This window comes from Neofelis nebulosa, chromosome X (assembly GCF_028018385.1).
Source record: "Neofelis nebulosa isolate mNeoNeb1 chromosome X, mNeoNeb1.pri, whole genome shotgun sequence".
NCBI classification, from domain to species: Eukaryota; Metazoa; Chordata; class Mammalia; order Carnivora; family Felidae; genus Neofelis; species Neofelis nebulosa.
Genome location: NC_080800.1, coordinates 14,045,544 through 14,061,511, shown reverse-complemented (window position 1 = coordinate 14,061,511; position 15,968 = coordinate 14,045,544). Strand labels below are relative to the sequence as shown.

Genomic DNA, 15,968 nt, shown 5'->3' with positions numbered 1-15,968 from the left:
AGTCCCTTTATATTTGTTCCTGGAGGTTTGATCTTGGCATTTATTATTACATGACTGGCACTTTTGCCTTGGGGCCCATCATGCCGGATAATATACCAGAGTGAAAAAGCTTGTAAGCTCCCACTCATGTTCTCCTTCTTTCTCTCTCCTGTCTCTTTTCCTCTTTTATGCCTCCCTCCTTTCCTCCCTCCCTCCTCCCCTCCCCGTTCACTCAATGCACTCTAAATTCCAGCTGTCCATGAATAGAGTCTGACAATACCAGACAGCTGAGATTACTGGAAAATACTAAAAATAATTGCCTTTTGTTATTAAAGTCAGGACTAGGGCTGCTGTTCCCTCCCAGGAATTTGTAGTTTCCTGCAGGGATTCAGAGGTCTGTACCCCAGTGCTTTTTTTAGAACATGAAGGGCTATTTCAATAAACATGCCACTAAATTGACAACGTCGTCTTAAATTAATGTGTATTGTCTCTTTGTCCCATTTAGCTCTGACTGCTGCTTTTCTGGAATTTGCCATTGGAATATTTTACACACTGATCTCTTCCTGCTGTCCTCCACACCCTCTTTGACATTAAAGTTCCTTTTGAGATTCCAAGGGGACCAAGAGCCCTAAAACTCTCTGTCTCAGCTTCCTTACCCACGGGGGACCAGCCGCATCATTTATGTTTTCCAGTGCAATCTTTTTTAGTCAAGGTCTTGGGAAACCTAACTCAAGAGTCATCCTCCTTAGGGCTCTGGTATTAACAGGCTGCCTTTTGGCCCATGAGCTTTTTCTTTTTTAATGTTTATTTATTTCTGGGGGGGGGAGGGGCAGAGAGAGAGAGGGAGACACAGAATTCAAAGCAGGCTCCGGGCTCTGAGCTGTCAGCACAGAGCCTGACGCGGGGCTCAAACTCACAAACGGCGAGATCATGACCTGAGACAAAGTAAACACTTAACTGACTGAGCCCCCCCAGGCACCCCAGCCCATGAGCTTTTATTGTACGAAAATAAGGAGAGTGTGAACTAAATGAGTATCAGTGCTAGATGCCCAGCCTGGAAAATGAATGCCTCCTGGATTTAAAATATTCTAGGCACTATTTACTGGGTCGCCTTTCTATGTCTAGAACAGGCTATTTAGGGTGCATTAGAACCATCTGAAGTCTCTTGCTCAAAAGGCACATTCTTGCCCTCCAGCCCCAGAGGTTTTGATTCTTCGTGTGGGATGTGGCCCCAAAACTGGCATTTTAACAGGAGCCCCGTATGCTGCTTTGGGCCACATCTGGAGAACGCCTGATCGAGAATGACGATCACAAAGGTTTACACCAGGTCACAACGTCCCCACATCATCCAGTGGGTTTGACTTTATTAAGCAAAGGACTGCCCTGGAGTCATCACCCCAGCCCTGGTCCGTCTGAATAAACCGACTGTGAAGCTGTTCCCCAACGGTCTTCGATGCGACAAGGGGAGGAGACGCTGACAGTGTCATTCATTCCTCCAGCGTGCTTGCTGTTTAACGAGCAGTACACGAGTGGAAATCTATCAGTATTGCTTCGCTAATTCTAACAAGCTACCATTCGAACGTAAGGTGTTCATACTAGGGGAAAAGGGGTGCACGGTATGTGGGGGCTCTCTGTACCATCGTCTCAATTTCTCTTTAAGTCTAAAAACCCTTCTAAAAATAGGCTCTTTTTTTTTTATTGTTTATTTATTTTTGAGAGAGAGAGGGAGACACAGAATCGGAAGCAGGCTCAGAGCTGTCAGCCGAGTAGGCTATTTAAAACAAACAAACAAACAAACAAACAATGGTACATGCTACCCGCCAGAATGCCTTAAAGTAAAAAGAAAGTTCCAAGTGTTGGCAAGACTGAGCAGCACCAAGAAGTCCCCCACACTGCTGATGGGACTGTAAGCTGGTATGCCCACTTTCTAAAACTGCCTGGCAGGACCCACTGAGGCTACATATTTGTGTTCGCTACGGTTTTGCACTTCTGAGTGTATACCCAACAGAAACAGGTCCAGGAGCTCACCGAAAGATGCATACAGAGCCGCACTATTCATACCATTCCAGATTGGGTCTTAGCAAAATGCCCGTCAATTAAAAAACAACAACCGCTAAGTCGATTGTGGTATGTTCCCAGACTGAGATATTGCACAGCAGCGCAAAGAAAGTGTGATTCTACTTGTAAACAGTTCCAAGTAATCCGTGCCAATAAAAGCCAGGATAAGGGCAAAAGGTGGGGGTAGAGGTGAAAGAGCTTTTCTGGGGCCGGTGATAATCTGCTTGGGGCAGGGTTCCGGGCACGTGGGCGTGTTCCGTCTGTGAAAATTCACTGAGCTGTATACTTAGCACTTGTGCCTTTTTCTGTGCGGAGGTATGTCACGGCAGTTTTTACAAAAGCAACGGATGATTTCACTGGGGAAAGAATATAGAACGAACCAGCCTAGTGGGGTTACCCAACTAGACAGCCTCGGTCCGAATCCCACGGTTACCGCCTATACCCTGCCTGACCCCAGGTAAGCCCTTACACCTTTTTTACCTCTACGTCCTCATCTGTAAAGTGGGGATGATAACAGTGCCTATGTCCTGGGGTCGTTGTGAAGATCGAATAGTTAACATTTCTGCAATACTTAGAAGAGCGTAAGGCCCAGAGTCGGTGCCATATAAGTGTTTGCTAAATAAATGAGGCCATTTCTGTGTGTGTGGGGATGCACGTAAAACTGATCTTTTAATAATGGCTACTCTAAAAGGAGACCGAAGAACAGTTAAGAAAATAAGAAGGGAGTTGAACTTATTTCCTAGGCAGAGTTCTTGATTATAAGGGAAAATATTATCTTGGCGCTTGGCCAATTCATTCTTGACTGGGAGTCTGGACTTCCAACAGGCTCCCGGGCACCGGTCCAGAGGCTTGACAACGAGCCACATTTGGGACTGCCAGAAACTGCCACAAAAGAGTCCGCCCAGAGGGCCTGTGGGAATCGCTGGGGAGGAGAGGCGCGATTCAGTCAGGAGCCGCACCAGGCGCCACGCCAGGCCAGGCCGGAGGCCCCTGACGCTACCTGCTGGCTGGGGCAGGCCCTGGGCCCTCGCTTTTCCTCCAGCTCCCTGCTGGAACCTTCCCTCCCATCGCGGGGCTCCTCCAAACACGGTCCACCGGGCCGGGGCTGCCTTCACAGGCCGGAGAGGGGAAGCAACAGAACTGAGAGCAGGAGCGTCCTACCTTCCAGAATGGAGCCCGTGCACACCGCGGCACCCTCTCCCCGCCGAGTCTGTTCTCCCCTGAACACCCCTGGCGGACGAGGAACCCCCCCCCTTTACAGGCCTCCTCCAAAGTCCCCACAATCAGGTGTCCACGGCAGGCTGCGACCCGCTCCCCCCCTCCCCCCACCACTTTCTGAGCAGCCGGGGGCCCCAGGCAAAGCACACCTTCCCTCTCATCGAGTCCTCTGCTCCAGTGAGCTGAGCTCACCCTCTAAAGCCTGGGCCACAACAAAACCAACCCAAAGGACATCCATTTTTACCCCCCGTTAGAAGTGAATCTAACTCAGCAACTCCCCCACGCCTCCCCCCCGGAGTAGCCCCACTGACTTTTAACTAGCTTCCTGCCTGTCTTCTTTGTCACTCCTTCACTAGCTCTTTTCCACACGCTCGCCGAAGAACAGATGAAGAGTGTCGCGTGCCCCGAGCCACGGGTGGCAGACCGGCTAGCTCAACGCAAAACCATTTCCTTGCATGTCTTGGGCACACAAATTTCCCAGCCTCCTTTGCACGCGTGTGGGGTCATGTGGCAGCGCCGGCCAGACTATGGAGGTGCCCATCAAACTTGCCACGCTATTCTCCATGCTCTATGGTTTTGGGTTTTTTGGTTTTTGGGTGTGTGTGTGTGTGTGTGTGTGTGTGTGTGTGTGTGTGTGTTTTGGCCTCATCTGCCGGAAGGAGTTTGCGTTTCTGAATGCCTGCAGAACACAGGTCCCCTCCTCTTGGAATGTGACATGAGCAAGAAATAAACTTAATTTGTGTGAAGGCCTGAGACTTGGGGCGGTTGATACAGCAGTTAGCCTGCCCTGATGCACATGCCAAGTTCCAGCCTCTCAAACTTCTTTCTACAAGCCTGGACACGCCAGCCCTCTCTCTCACTGGTTCCCCATGGAAAACATCTTTGACCTGTCTGCGTGTAGACCACACCTGGAGCATTTGCATCCACGTCCCGTATTCTGACCCTCAACCTCCAACCTTGGTTCATGTTTCAACTTTTAAATCGACTTCCTGCCTGTTGGTAAAAACGTACTGGTTGGAAGTGAACTGAAACTCTCAGAGATGGTACCCGATTTTCTCTTAACTGAGTCTTCAGGCCATATGCTCTGTGTGTCCATGGGGCACGTTGAGGGTATCTGAATTAATGACAAGAAACAGGCAGCTTTGTGGTAAACAGAGGCTGACAGACCTACGGACTGAGAAACGGAGTTGATTTATTATATTTGACTTTCTGAGATTCGGGGCTGCCAGATTTCAATACATAGTGGTGAGTATAACAGATCGCCAGTGTTTTTTGTTGGTGGTGGTGCGGTTTTTTTTTTGTTTTTTGTTTTTTGTTTTGTTTTTTGCTTTTTTTTGAGTGGGTGAGTAGGTGAGTAAATTATCTGTAATTTAAGCCCGGCTCAGAGCTCTGAACATCCTTCAGTCAATTCTTACTTGGCAGGAAATTGGAGCTCTTACTGCTACATAAAATTCACTTTGCCATTATTAAAGAACCAACACAAGTAACTGTTTGACTCAAGTTAACATTCACTCCTTGGAATAGATGATGAGTAAATATTTACCCACTGGCATAGCTGTTGAGTAATTGCCCATTAAGAAAGTTAAATGTTAATCACTTATTTCTGGATCGAATAATTTCAACATGATCCTATGACTAATCCTTAATGTGTAAGGCAAGAAAAAAAAAGCTCACATCCGTTCATTTCTTTCAATCTTGACCATAAAGAAAAGCCTACTCTTAGGAATGTCTCAAATTAGACACATAACCAGGTTTCACTCCCTTAGCACTCAAAGCCAGCTTGATGGCTTTTTCATTGTTCTTCACCCAAAGAAACCTTGACCTCAGGTTAAGTATTAACAGGACTGGAGAAGGAAGTGTCGGATGGGAGTTTAGCGGGAAGGGGGGACATGTGAACTAAGACGACAACTAAAACTTGGGGACAGAGGACAGAAAATATAACCTAGACGTCATGATGTTGGCTGTCCTACATCAAAGGGAGCTGTTGCATGATAATTGCCATTAAAGTAAAAACCTTAGGCCACACTTTACCAAGAATGTTAAGTTTTGACTGAGTCAGAGGGGGACCCCAGCAGTAGACGGCCAACAAAGAATGAGTGGGGAAAGTCTCTAGACTGGCAAGCTCATGGGAAGGATCCCTGCTTGGTGTCCCCTCTCCTTCAAAGAAGGAAACTTCAGTTGGACTATCTCCACTCATCAAGTCAGTCTGCATCCGGATGGGAAGGGCAGTGGCCAAAATCCAGGCAGAAATTTTGCATACATGCCACGCCAGCAGGGGCCTAGATGGTAGTTTGGTGGGGACAGTGGATACTGTTGATGCCCTACCCACGGCCTCTTAACTGGGCGGGGATCCCCTCCCCCAGATGCTATAGTATTGGCTGTTAACAGCACCCAACAGTCGCTCCTTCTCCGGAGAGATGCCCTGGGTCAGTGGGAATTACCTAGCCCAGAAGGTTAGGCTCCCTTCCCCAAGGGCAGCCCCATAGCTAATAACTGACTGATTCAGTGATACAGAAGGCCGGTCCCCTAGCTTCAAGGTGGGATAAACTCTGGTGCAATTCCTGCTCCTGTGTGAGATGAGTTGAAAGCGAGTGTCTAGCTGAGACCACAGACAGACTTAGGTCTTTCCCCCTTGCCCTGGCCTGCTTCCTTGACTCCCCTTTTCCTGAGAGCACTCCCTCAATGAAGCATGTGCACAGGAATCGACGTCTCGGTTTCTTCTCTTGTTCTTTTTCTGAACCTGAGCAAAGACAGTAGGACAGGCAAAACATTTGGTCTCCTTTCACTGTCTCCAGTGAATTTTTTAGCGGAAGTTGCCCTGTGGACAGGTGGGGTGGATTGATCCCAGGGATGCCCCAAGCAGAACGGAGACAGAACAACCTGCCTCACTCCTTCTTACCTGTGACTGAGCTCCCTTTGGAGGAGAAGCCTGGGATTGCAGGAGTGCCTGCTACTTCTTTCCTCCCTCCATGGATCCACACCCTCCCCTCATCTGCCACCCACCCTCCAATGTATATCCAAGTGAAAACTCCCTTTTGCCATCAGATTTCCTTCTGAATAGTGACCCCTTGCCTCTCAGAAATGTATTGGGTTAGTGACTCTCTTCCTCACTTCTACACTGGTATGAACGGTTTGTGCGATAGGTATGCCTGCATTGCATGACATACAGGAAAGAACTTGACTATAAATGGTACGTGAACTTGGGCAAGTTCTTCAACCTTTCTGATCGTGGATTTCTCCATCTGTAAAATGGTATTAACAAGGCCTACCTCACAGAGTGTTGTGAGGATTAAATGATATAAAAACTTAGATGCTCATTGGTATACAACAGGTGCTCACTGGTAGACTATCTGGGATACAGTAGGTTATTAGTGGGAATTTTCTTAAAAGATCAACAAGATGCTTAAAGACTAAAAAGCAAAACCCTACTGCTGGAACACAGAGACACATAGGCATCCCACCTCAGGTCAGTTTCTGTCATCCATCCACCCACCCACCCATCCACTCATCCACCCTTCCTCCCATCCATCCATCAAAAAAACCCCTCAGTCCTCCTTGTGAGCCATGTATTGGGGATACAGAAGCAAATCAGACTCCACGGGAGAAGCTCACTGTGAATTGCCGGTGAAAGATACAGGCTACTCTCACTGGGAATTGAGGAACACTGGGATAGAGGAGGAAGCAGGAGACTTGAGGGTGAGTTGTACACTGAGGAGTGATTTGTTTTATTTATTTTTTTTTTTTAATTTTTTTTTTTTTTTCAACGGTTTTTATTTATTTTTGGGACAGAGAGAGACAGAGCATGAACGGGGGAGGGGCAGAGAGAGAGGGAGACACAGAATCGGAAACAGGCTCCAGGCTCTGAGCCATCAGCCCAGAGCCTGACGCGGGGCTCGAACTCACGGACCGCGAGATCGTGACCTGGCTGAAGTCGGACGCTTAACCGACTGCGCCACCCAGGCGCCCCAGGAGTGATTTGTTTTAGAAGTCCTTCCTGTGTAAAGGATCCTAGCACTCCCACACCCAATGAAACTAAGTATCCCTTGGGATTTGATGGGATGTTCTCTCCCGTTAGGTTGCTGCTGCTGCTGCCTGGAAGAGGCCCCCAAATCAAGTTCCAAAACATTGGGACTTCTGGGCTGGCCCTCTTCATGTGGCCTGGGAGCTCCTGTTTGCCTGAGGACCAAAGGAATGACTGCTCCCGAACATGTTCCTTCCCAGTGAGCCTACTGGTATTCTTAATCCCAGTGAGCCATTGGGATTCTTAATCCACTTAGGATATTAATAATAAATAGTAAACTAATAATATAAAAAAAAGCGGGAACTGCTTTGAGGAAATGTCTGCCAAGGGCAGGTAGAGTTCTAGGTGCTTGACACATATTCGTTTCTCATGGCCCTGACAACTCTGGAAGGTGGGTCTTATATCCTTCTTTCAGAGCTGAGGAAACAGAAGGTCAAAGACATCCAAGGTTACAAATGGAGCAAGAGATGTGATTTAAACCCGTGTCCTACTTCAAGGTCTGTGCTCATTATAACCTTTGTGTTTTAATAAGCATAGTCTTGTATTAACTATGTTGGTTTTTTTCCATTTATTTGTTTAATGACCTTGGCCAAGTTTAAGAATTTCCTTATTATTTTTTTTGAAGAGAGGAATTAAGGTTCTAATGGAGCATTTCTAAATACCCCTAAAGTAGATAGGACTTTACAATGAAACTCTACACACTCATCACACATACTCAACAACCATCTAAGGCCCATCTGCCCCATTTACACCCCTATCCATTTTCTTCCTCCTAGGTTGGCCATGCCAAAAATCAAACCCTATAGCTCTGGCTCCAAACCCCTCACCATGCTGGTCTTTATTTCTTTTCCTAGCACAGCACATCCCAAGGCCCACTTAAAAAAATTTTTTTAATGTTTGTTTATTTTTGAGAGAGAGAGAGAGAGAGAGAGAGAGAGACAGAGAATGAGTGGGGGAGGGGCAGGGAGAGAGAGGGAGACAGAATCCAAAGCAGGCTCCAGGTGCCGAGCTGTCAGCACAGAGCCCGATGCAGGGTTGAACCATGAACTATATAAAAATATGACCTGAGCATGAAATTGGGCGTTTAACCAACTGAGCCACCGAAGCGCCAACCCCCCAACAAGGTCCACTTTAAATGATTTCTTATGTGTATTTCTCTCTTTTCTTAAAAATTCACTGTCAAAACGAATAAAATGATAGAATATTCAAATTGACTGCAGAGAGCATTTCAGAGCTTATCCTCATATTACCAATTGTGCAGCAAAGTTCTAAGGTACCATCACTATGCTAACCTGGTGATTATTGAGACGATGTTAGAGTGCAATAAAATTGAAAGCACTTTTGCTCTAGCAGAAATAAATATATAACCAAATAAATGGCTTGCCAATTGGGGAGTACAAGTTGTTCCTTTTCTTCCCCTTAATTACCTCTCAGTGGAACATTCTAGAATGCCCAGGGGGTAAATTTCCACTAATCTTCAGGCCTCTCTAAAAGCCAGTGCCAATACAGAAGTTAAATATAGAACAATATCCTATAAACAAAGTCCTGAGTCTAAGGACCCAAATGATTCAGACATTATTTTCATTCATGGCTTACAAAGAAAGTAACATGAATTGTGTCAATGGTCCCAACACCTCTAGAGAGTATTATGTTGGAATACAAAAGACACAGAAGATTATCTTCAAGGAATTTATAATACAGCAGAGGGTATGGAATATGCCCAAATCAAATGATAGAGATGTAATAGGAATACAGTGACAGTTACATACATAGACTAATGATCATACATAGCTACACACACACACACACACACACACACACACACACACACACACACACACACAGTGTGATGCCAACACAGAGAAATACAAGACTACCCAGGAACAATGAGAATCTGAAGCCTTAGTGTTGGTTTCAAGTCAGCCACCTGAGGGATGAAGGCAGCCTGAGGGAAATAGGGGAGGCTGCTGGACGAAATTCTCAAGGTTGGAATGGGTTCCATTCTTAGATCAGCCAGTAATGAATCATTTCTCTAAGCCACTTGGCTTTACTGGAGCTCAGTCTCTTTGTTTCTAAGGCTCCTTCCAGCTGTAACATTCTATGATGCCATGAAGACCAGACCCGCTTGGAAAACAACCCACAAGGACACTTTCCCACAGTATGGGCTTGTGAGACAAGCAACGTGATCAAGGCTCACACAGTAGTTGCTATGGCTCACAATTTAATAAACAGTTATTACAAAACCAAGCAGAATCGAGTGCCTTTGACACGGGCGTGAAGGCAGAGCGGGTACCCACCCCAGCTGGTAGACACGGAAGATTCCTTCTTTGTTAGAGATACTATGGGAATAGTGCTGACCGATGTTTTCCTACCTGTTACGGGGTCTTCGACTTTAATCTGCAAGTATGCAGCAGTTTCTGAACAATCTGGTTTGGCTAGTAGAACTTGGACTTGGTTCTGAAGTACAAACATTGCTGCGTTGACACCTCTTGGCCACCAGAGAGCTCTATGCATCCAGCCAGAGGCACCTACTGGATCAGCAAGCACGCGTTCATAAAAAGCAGGCTTGCCCTGCAGTCCCTGCGGCATGGAGGACAGGTTCTATTGTGATTTCTGATACGTGCAAAATGTACTCATCTGCCCCATCACCAGCACCTCTGGCTTTGCCCCTCTGCCTTTTGCAACATGGCACTTGGTGCATTTAGGAGGCAGAGGTGGTCAACGTGGGTACCAGTTCTCCACACCGGTCGAATGAATTCCTAGCTGTGGGGCAAGAGAAGCCGGGGCCTTCAGACTTACTGGTTTTATTGGTGGCTGCCAGCACTGAGGGCCATGTGTAACGCAGCACTCAGGACAACGTCTTGTTGTGGGCTTTCTGTGGTGGTAGCTTTCTTTTTCTTTTTTTTTTAAATTTTTTTTTTTCAACATTTTTTATTTATTTTTGGGACAGAGAGAGACAGAGCATGAACGGGGGAGGGGCAGAGAGAGAGGGAGACACAGAATCGGAAACAGGCTCCAGGCTCCGAGCCATCGGCCCAGAGCCTGATGCGGGGCTCGAACTCACGGACCGCGAGATCGTGACCTGGCTGAAGTCGGACGCTTAACCGACTGCGCCACCCAGGCGCCCCAGCTTTCTTTTTCTGCTCATAAAAATAACATATGCCAAACATGGAAAAGGCGGAAAACACAAACTAGTATAAAGATGAAAATGGCAACAATCCGTCATTCCATGAACCAGAGAAAATAAGTGAATAGATTTGGACATATTTCCTTCCAACCTTCTTTTTCTTGTGGGATGTGTGAGTATTCTTACAAGTTGATTGGAGTTGATGCATCCGGATTTTTTGGGTAATCTTTCTAACCTGATATTTTCTCTTAATTTTGGAAGTGTTTTTCCATGTCATTACGGGTACAATGCAAGATAACCTGTAGAATTCAGAGCAGCACCGAAGAAGACAAAACCCCCCTGTGTTTCCAGTACCCAGAGATAATCATTTTCACATTTTGGTGTTTTACCTTCCAGTGACTTTTCTAAGCATGATAGCTATTTACTTTTACAAAACTGGGACCACGTTGTACATACTGTTTCGTAGGCTGCTTTTTTCACATAAATATTCTATCGTGATCATTTTCCCTGCATCATCAAATATCCTCCCCAAACCGGATTCTTAATACCTGGGTAATATTAAAATATCTGAGTCAAGCTTAATTCGCTTAGTGACTTGTCTACTGTTGGTTATTTGTGCTGATTCCAATACCTTTTACTCCAATACCATCATGATGAATAACTTTATACTAATTATACCCCATGTTCACATCATCAATTATCTACCCAGCATAGATTCTTAGACTTTGAATTGCTGGGTCAAAGGGCTTGAACATTTCTAAAAGACACATTCCAATGGCCACACTGTCCCCCAGAAATGTCATTATCAGTTCATAGTCTCATCAGCACTACCTGAAAGTCTCTGTGCCATCCACACTGCCCATACCGGGGATTACTGATTTTAAAAGTCCAGGTCCATTTAATACACACACACACACACACACACACACACACACACACACACACAGTTATGCCTCACTGAACATTTAAAACTTTGTGTATTGGCCACTTTTATCTCTTCATTTGTGAGTTACCGAGAACCTGATAAGTGTCTACCACTGTGCTGCACATTAATGACAATTATCACTGTCTTCCAAAGAGCTGTGCAGATAAATGCCATTACCTCCCTTTTACAGACGAGGATACTGAGCTACAGAGAGCTTAAGTGTCTTCCGGAAGACACACAGCAAGCGAATGACAAAGTAAGGCTTCAAGTTCAGATCCGTGATCCCCAGTCTCATGCTCTGCTGAGGACGCCACATTGCCTGAGAAATGTTTCAAAATGTGCTTCTATCGAGGAGAGAAGTCCAACTGCGTCCTTTACACAGATGAGGACTCTAGGACCCCGAGGAGTTAAGTGACTTGCTAGCTATGGGTTTGACCAAAAGATGGGGTAAAGAGGCCAAGAAAATACAAATAGCACAAAACCCCGACAAGCTCTCTCATGCCACTCTGTCTTTACGCACCGGGTTTCCTGTTTGGATTTCATCCCTCATCCGCCTGGTGACTCAGCTAAAATGTCAGGTCCTCTGCAAAACCTCCCATCATTTTTCAAGGCAGAATTAACTGCCTCTGTACTCTGTGAGTATCTGTACTTTACTGCATTATGAGCACTTTCTGCATTGTGTGGCAGAGATGTCTAATTGCCCTGCACGTTTTTTAATCCCTTCCCTTCCATAGGGATCGTAGGGACGGGGCTGATGATGGAAAGTGGCTGCCTAGACGGCGTGGCTTTCCAGCACCCCAGCCTCGCGTCTCGGTGTGGCCGTGTGACTTGTTTTGGTGAATGGCAGGTGAGTGGGGCACGGCCTTCTACTGCCCCTGCCTTGCTTACTACTTGTGAACTCTGTTGTTTGAGAATATGATAGTTGGAACAAGACCATCACAAGCCTAAGGACAAAAAGCCAACATGATGAGGACGGCCAAGCAAAAGCGTGGGAGGAAGCTGGTGTGAACAACATTGTCCAGCTACTAAATCAACCCTAGAACCGCCTACCTTCAGACATTACATCTTGTGAGATAATTAAATATCTTTATCACGTAAGCCACCATTAATTGGATATTCTGTCCTTGTGGTCTAAAGCATCCTACTCCTGTCTTTGATTATTCATTCACCTCTGTCTTTCACGAGATTATTAACTTTTAGGAGCATCCTTCGCATTTAATTCACCTTTGTATCCTGTTCCCCGGGCCTATCACAAAGCCCCACAGGGGCTCAACGAACATTCCCCGAATGGAATCCGCCAATGGTGTTCAATTTTGGGAAAAGATAGTGCTATGCCTAACGATTCCTGATTTCTATAAGAACCCATTTACTTAAGCCAAACTCTTCCAACTGTGGCTCCATGAAGCTCCCTGCCATTCACACAGGCGGGTACAGAATTTGCTAGGCAAGGGTTCATTTACTGCTTGTTAATTAGTCAAGTGCTGAGTGTACCACATGACTCATTTTTACATTATTCACACAACTGCGCGATTAGCATCTTAAAAGGTTTTCTAGGAGGCTGGCCCAAGTAAGTTTATCTTGAAAAATGACACAAAAGGAAAAGAATAATTAACAAATCGGTTCCCAAGCTTTTAGTATGTGGCCAAGGAACTGATTTTTTGCTGGACTTGAACCTCAGGGGTCCTGGCCCTACCCTCAGAGCAGCAGACCTGGTAGGGAAGGGAAGGGAGGTTTCGTGCTTGGCAGTGGTACGTGGTTTTCATACTCCTCAGTTCAACAATTAACTCAGGTACTCGTTCAACTGACTCCAGTTCCAACGAACTGGACAGTGACCAGCTTGGTAGTTTGTTTTTGGAAGAAGGTAAAGAAGCACGTGAGAGGCAGCTCATCGCTATTATTAAGTGAAAAACAAAGTGCATTCTTTAACACAGATTTGCAGTTCCTGCAGAAATTAATTAATCAATAAGCTGATATCTGCCGCTGTATTTGTATCTTCCCCTAGAAGCTTCAACAGCTTAATCCACACTGGCCTGGGTGTTAGGAAATCCCCCATTTACGCCCACCCCCCACCCCCCGCCCCCTACGATTCACTAATAAACAAGGTGACCCCAGGCAAGTCACTTAAGAACTTAAGAGAGAAATCCTGTTACCGTTCCCTGTCCTGTGAACCTCAGAGAGTTCGGGAAAGAGACCTAATAAGCCTGCATAAAGCCTACAGCACAGTGAAGAGATTTATTTCAGGGCTACTCTGCCATCTTGGCGGCAGAGCAGTGGCGTCGCGCGTCTCCCTGGTGTCGCAGTGCTTTGTTTATGGCATCTCAGCCCAGCTTCCCAAGTCCTGATGGACAGGCGGGGTCGATTAGAGGGCTGAGCTAAGGAGGTCATGGCTTCTCCTCGGATCAGGGGTCAAGCGACATTAAGGGGCACTCTCGGACCTCAAGTCAATGGCTGTGTTTGCTCACAGAAGGTGGCCCGGGGGGGTGTGGCTAAAATGGAGAACCTGATCTCTTTACTGAAAAAAGCAACTGACACCGTATCCTGTCACTCTGTCAACTCCCTGGTGACTCTAGTTTTATCCTTTTCCTTCGTAAGCGTTTAGGCAGCTTTTTACACGTGTGCTTTGAGTTCTCGCTGGCTCGAAGTCCCTCGAGGGCGGTGGCCAGTCTTCTGACTCTCCAGCAGCCGCCCGCAGTGCAGCCAACAACGCGACAGCGTGACCCGTTGTCACATCTCTCATTCCCCCAAAATAGCTCTGGAGGGCAGGGACTTCCAGCCTCATTTTCTTAAATAGAGGACACACCTGGGGCACAGAGAGGTTAAGTAACTCGTTCTGGGCCACACGTGACAGAACCGGGACAAGGAGACAGGTTCTCGGACTCTTTCCCTGGACTTCGAACGTCAAGTTATCGAACAAATACCCCCCGGTTTTGAAGGCAGACGAAAAAGCATGCGCGGTCTGCTCATGCCTTTTGTCAGATGGCTCAGAGGTGATTTCTTCTGCTCCCTGCGTACAAACAACCACACGGATACACTCTTACTCTGGTTTTCAGAGCAAACTGGCAAAACCAACACACTCGCTCTTTTCCCTGCTTCATTTAAAAAAAAAAAAAAGAAAACTAAACTAAAAACCCAACTGATTTTCCATCCACTCATCTAATAGAAGATCTTGGTTCCCTCTTCCATCGAAGTCAGTCAGAGCTATTCTTTCGGCCATAAATCTTCCCATCACATTCCCAGGTAGGAGAGCAGCCTCTGGGCGACGGCACCCAAATTGAGGGTCCAGGGGCTTGCAAGAGAAGCAATGACCTTATCGGTCAGGTCCCTCCTGGGAGCAAGAAGCCCGTTCCAATTCTTTCCCTCTCCTACTCAAGAAAGCCTAGCATTTCTTAGAAGCCATGAAGGAAGTCGAACCAAACCGAATCCCGCTGAAGAAAACCAAATCAAAGGCCAGGCTTCCTCACTCACGCGGGCCCTATCCTGAGTGAAAATGCTGTTGGCAAAATACTGCTCACTGAGGCCTGGCCCCACGGTTAAAGGTCTGAAGCCTTTAGGCTTTAGGAAAGACGCAGCGTCAGCACCGATGCATACAGAAAGTACATACTACTGACAACGGTAGCTAATACTGGTTTAGTGAGAACACACGTCCGACATTGTACTTAATCCCCACAAGAACCCTATGGGATTAGGACTAATATCACCCCCCTTTTACAGATGAAGGAACCGAGGCCCAGGAGTCGGGAAGTCTGGCCAAGGCCACACAGCTAGAGCAATAAACCATGGTTAACTTCGGGCAATGATTCGGAGAGGGGTAGCTGCTTTCCACTTTTTAAAAATCGTATACATTAGTATTTTATCTTTATCACTTGATTTGCCACCAGCAAATAACTACATTGCCTTTTAAATGAAAAAGATGTAGCCAGACCGTAAGGCGAGCCTAATTCAGACTAAATGAGAAAGTGGTAAGTTCTTACATTAGCGCCAAGTAAAAAATATAAAATATCATAACGTATGGTTTTAAGTTTATTTTTTTTTATTTTTTTTTTTAAATTTTTTTTTTCAACGTTTTTTATTTATTTTTGGGACAGAGAGAGACAGAGCATGAACAGGGGAGGGGTAGAGAGAGAGGGAGACACAGAATCGGAAACAGGCTCCAGGCTCCGAGCCATCAGCCCAGAGCCTGACGCGGGGCTCGAACTCACGGACCGCGAGATCGTGACCTGGCTGAAGTCGGACGCTTAACCGACTGCGCCACCCAGGCGCCCCTTAAGTTTATTTTGAGAGAGGGAGAGAGAGCACGAGCAGGGGAGGGGCGGGGGGGGGGGGGAGAGAGGATCCCAAGCAGGCTCTGTGCCATCAGCGTGGAGCCCAATGCGGGGCTCAAACTCACGAACCACGAGACCGTGACCTGAGCCGAAATCAAGATTCGGATGCTCAACCGACTGAGCCACCTAGGTGCCCCTATAAAATATTATAAGACAAAATACAGTTTTTCATCTTTAAGTATCGGACCGGGTCAACCAAGGACCACACAGGACAGTTTCCTAGGGCAACCGTTTGTTCGTGAGGAGGTACTTGAAAGTGAGTATCCCTTCGTGACTGGGGATGCCTAAAAAGCTGGATCTTTGGAAGCATTTGGAGCA

General features: G+C 46.5%; 1 protein-coding gene and 1 long non-coding RNA gene across 4 annotated transcripts in view; one reads left to right on the top strand and one right to left on the bottom strand.

Annotated features, from left to right (window-relative positions):
• NHS (NHS actin remodeling regulator) overlaps positions 1 to 15,968 on the bottom strand; it is a 342,975-nt gene that overhangs the window by 137,868 nt on the left and 189,139 nt on the right. The gene's annotated exons all lie outside the window — the stretch shown is intronic.
• On the top strand, positions 2,180 to 10,169 carry LOC131502394 (uncharacterized). Of its 2 annotated transcripts, XR_009257035.1 has the most exons (3): positions 2,196 to 2,494; positions 2,863 to 4,500; positions 9,354 to 10,169. It is a non-coding gene; the product is annotated as an uncharacterized LOC131502394 (long non-coding RNA). The 2 variants fall into 2 exon arrangements; XR_009257036.1 differs by lacking the exon at positions 9,354 to 10,169 and having other exon boundaries at positions 2,180 to 2,494; positions 2,863 to 4,742.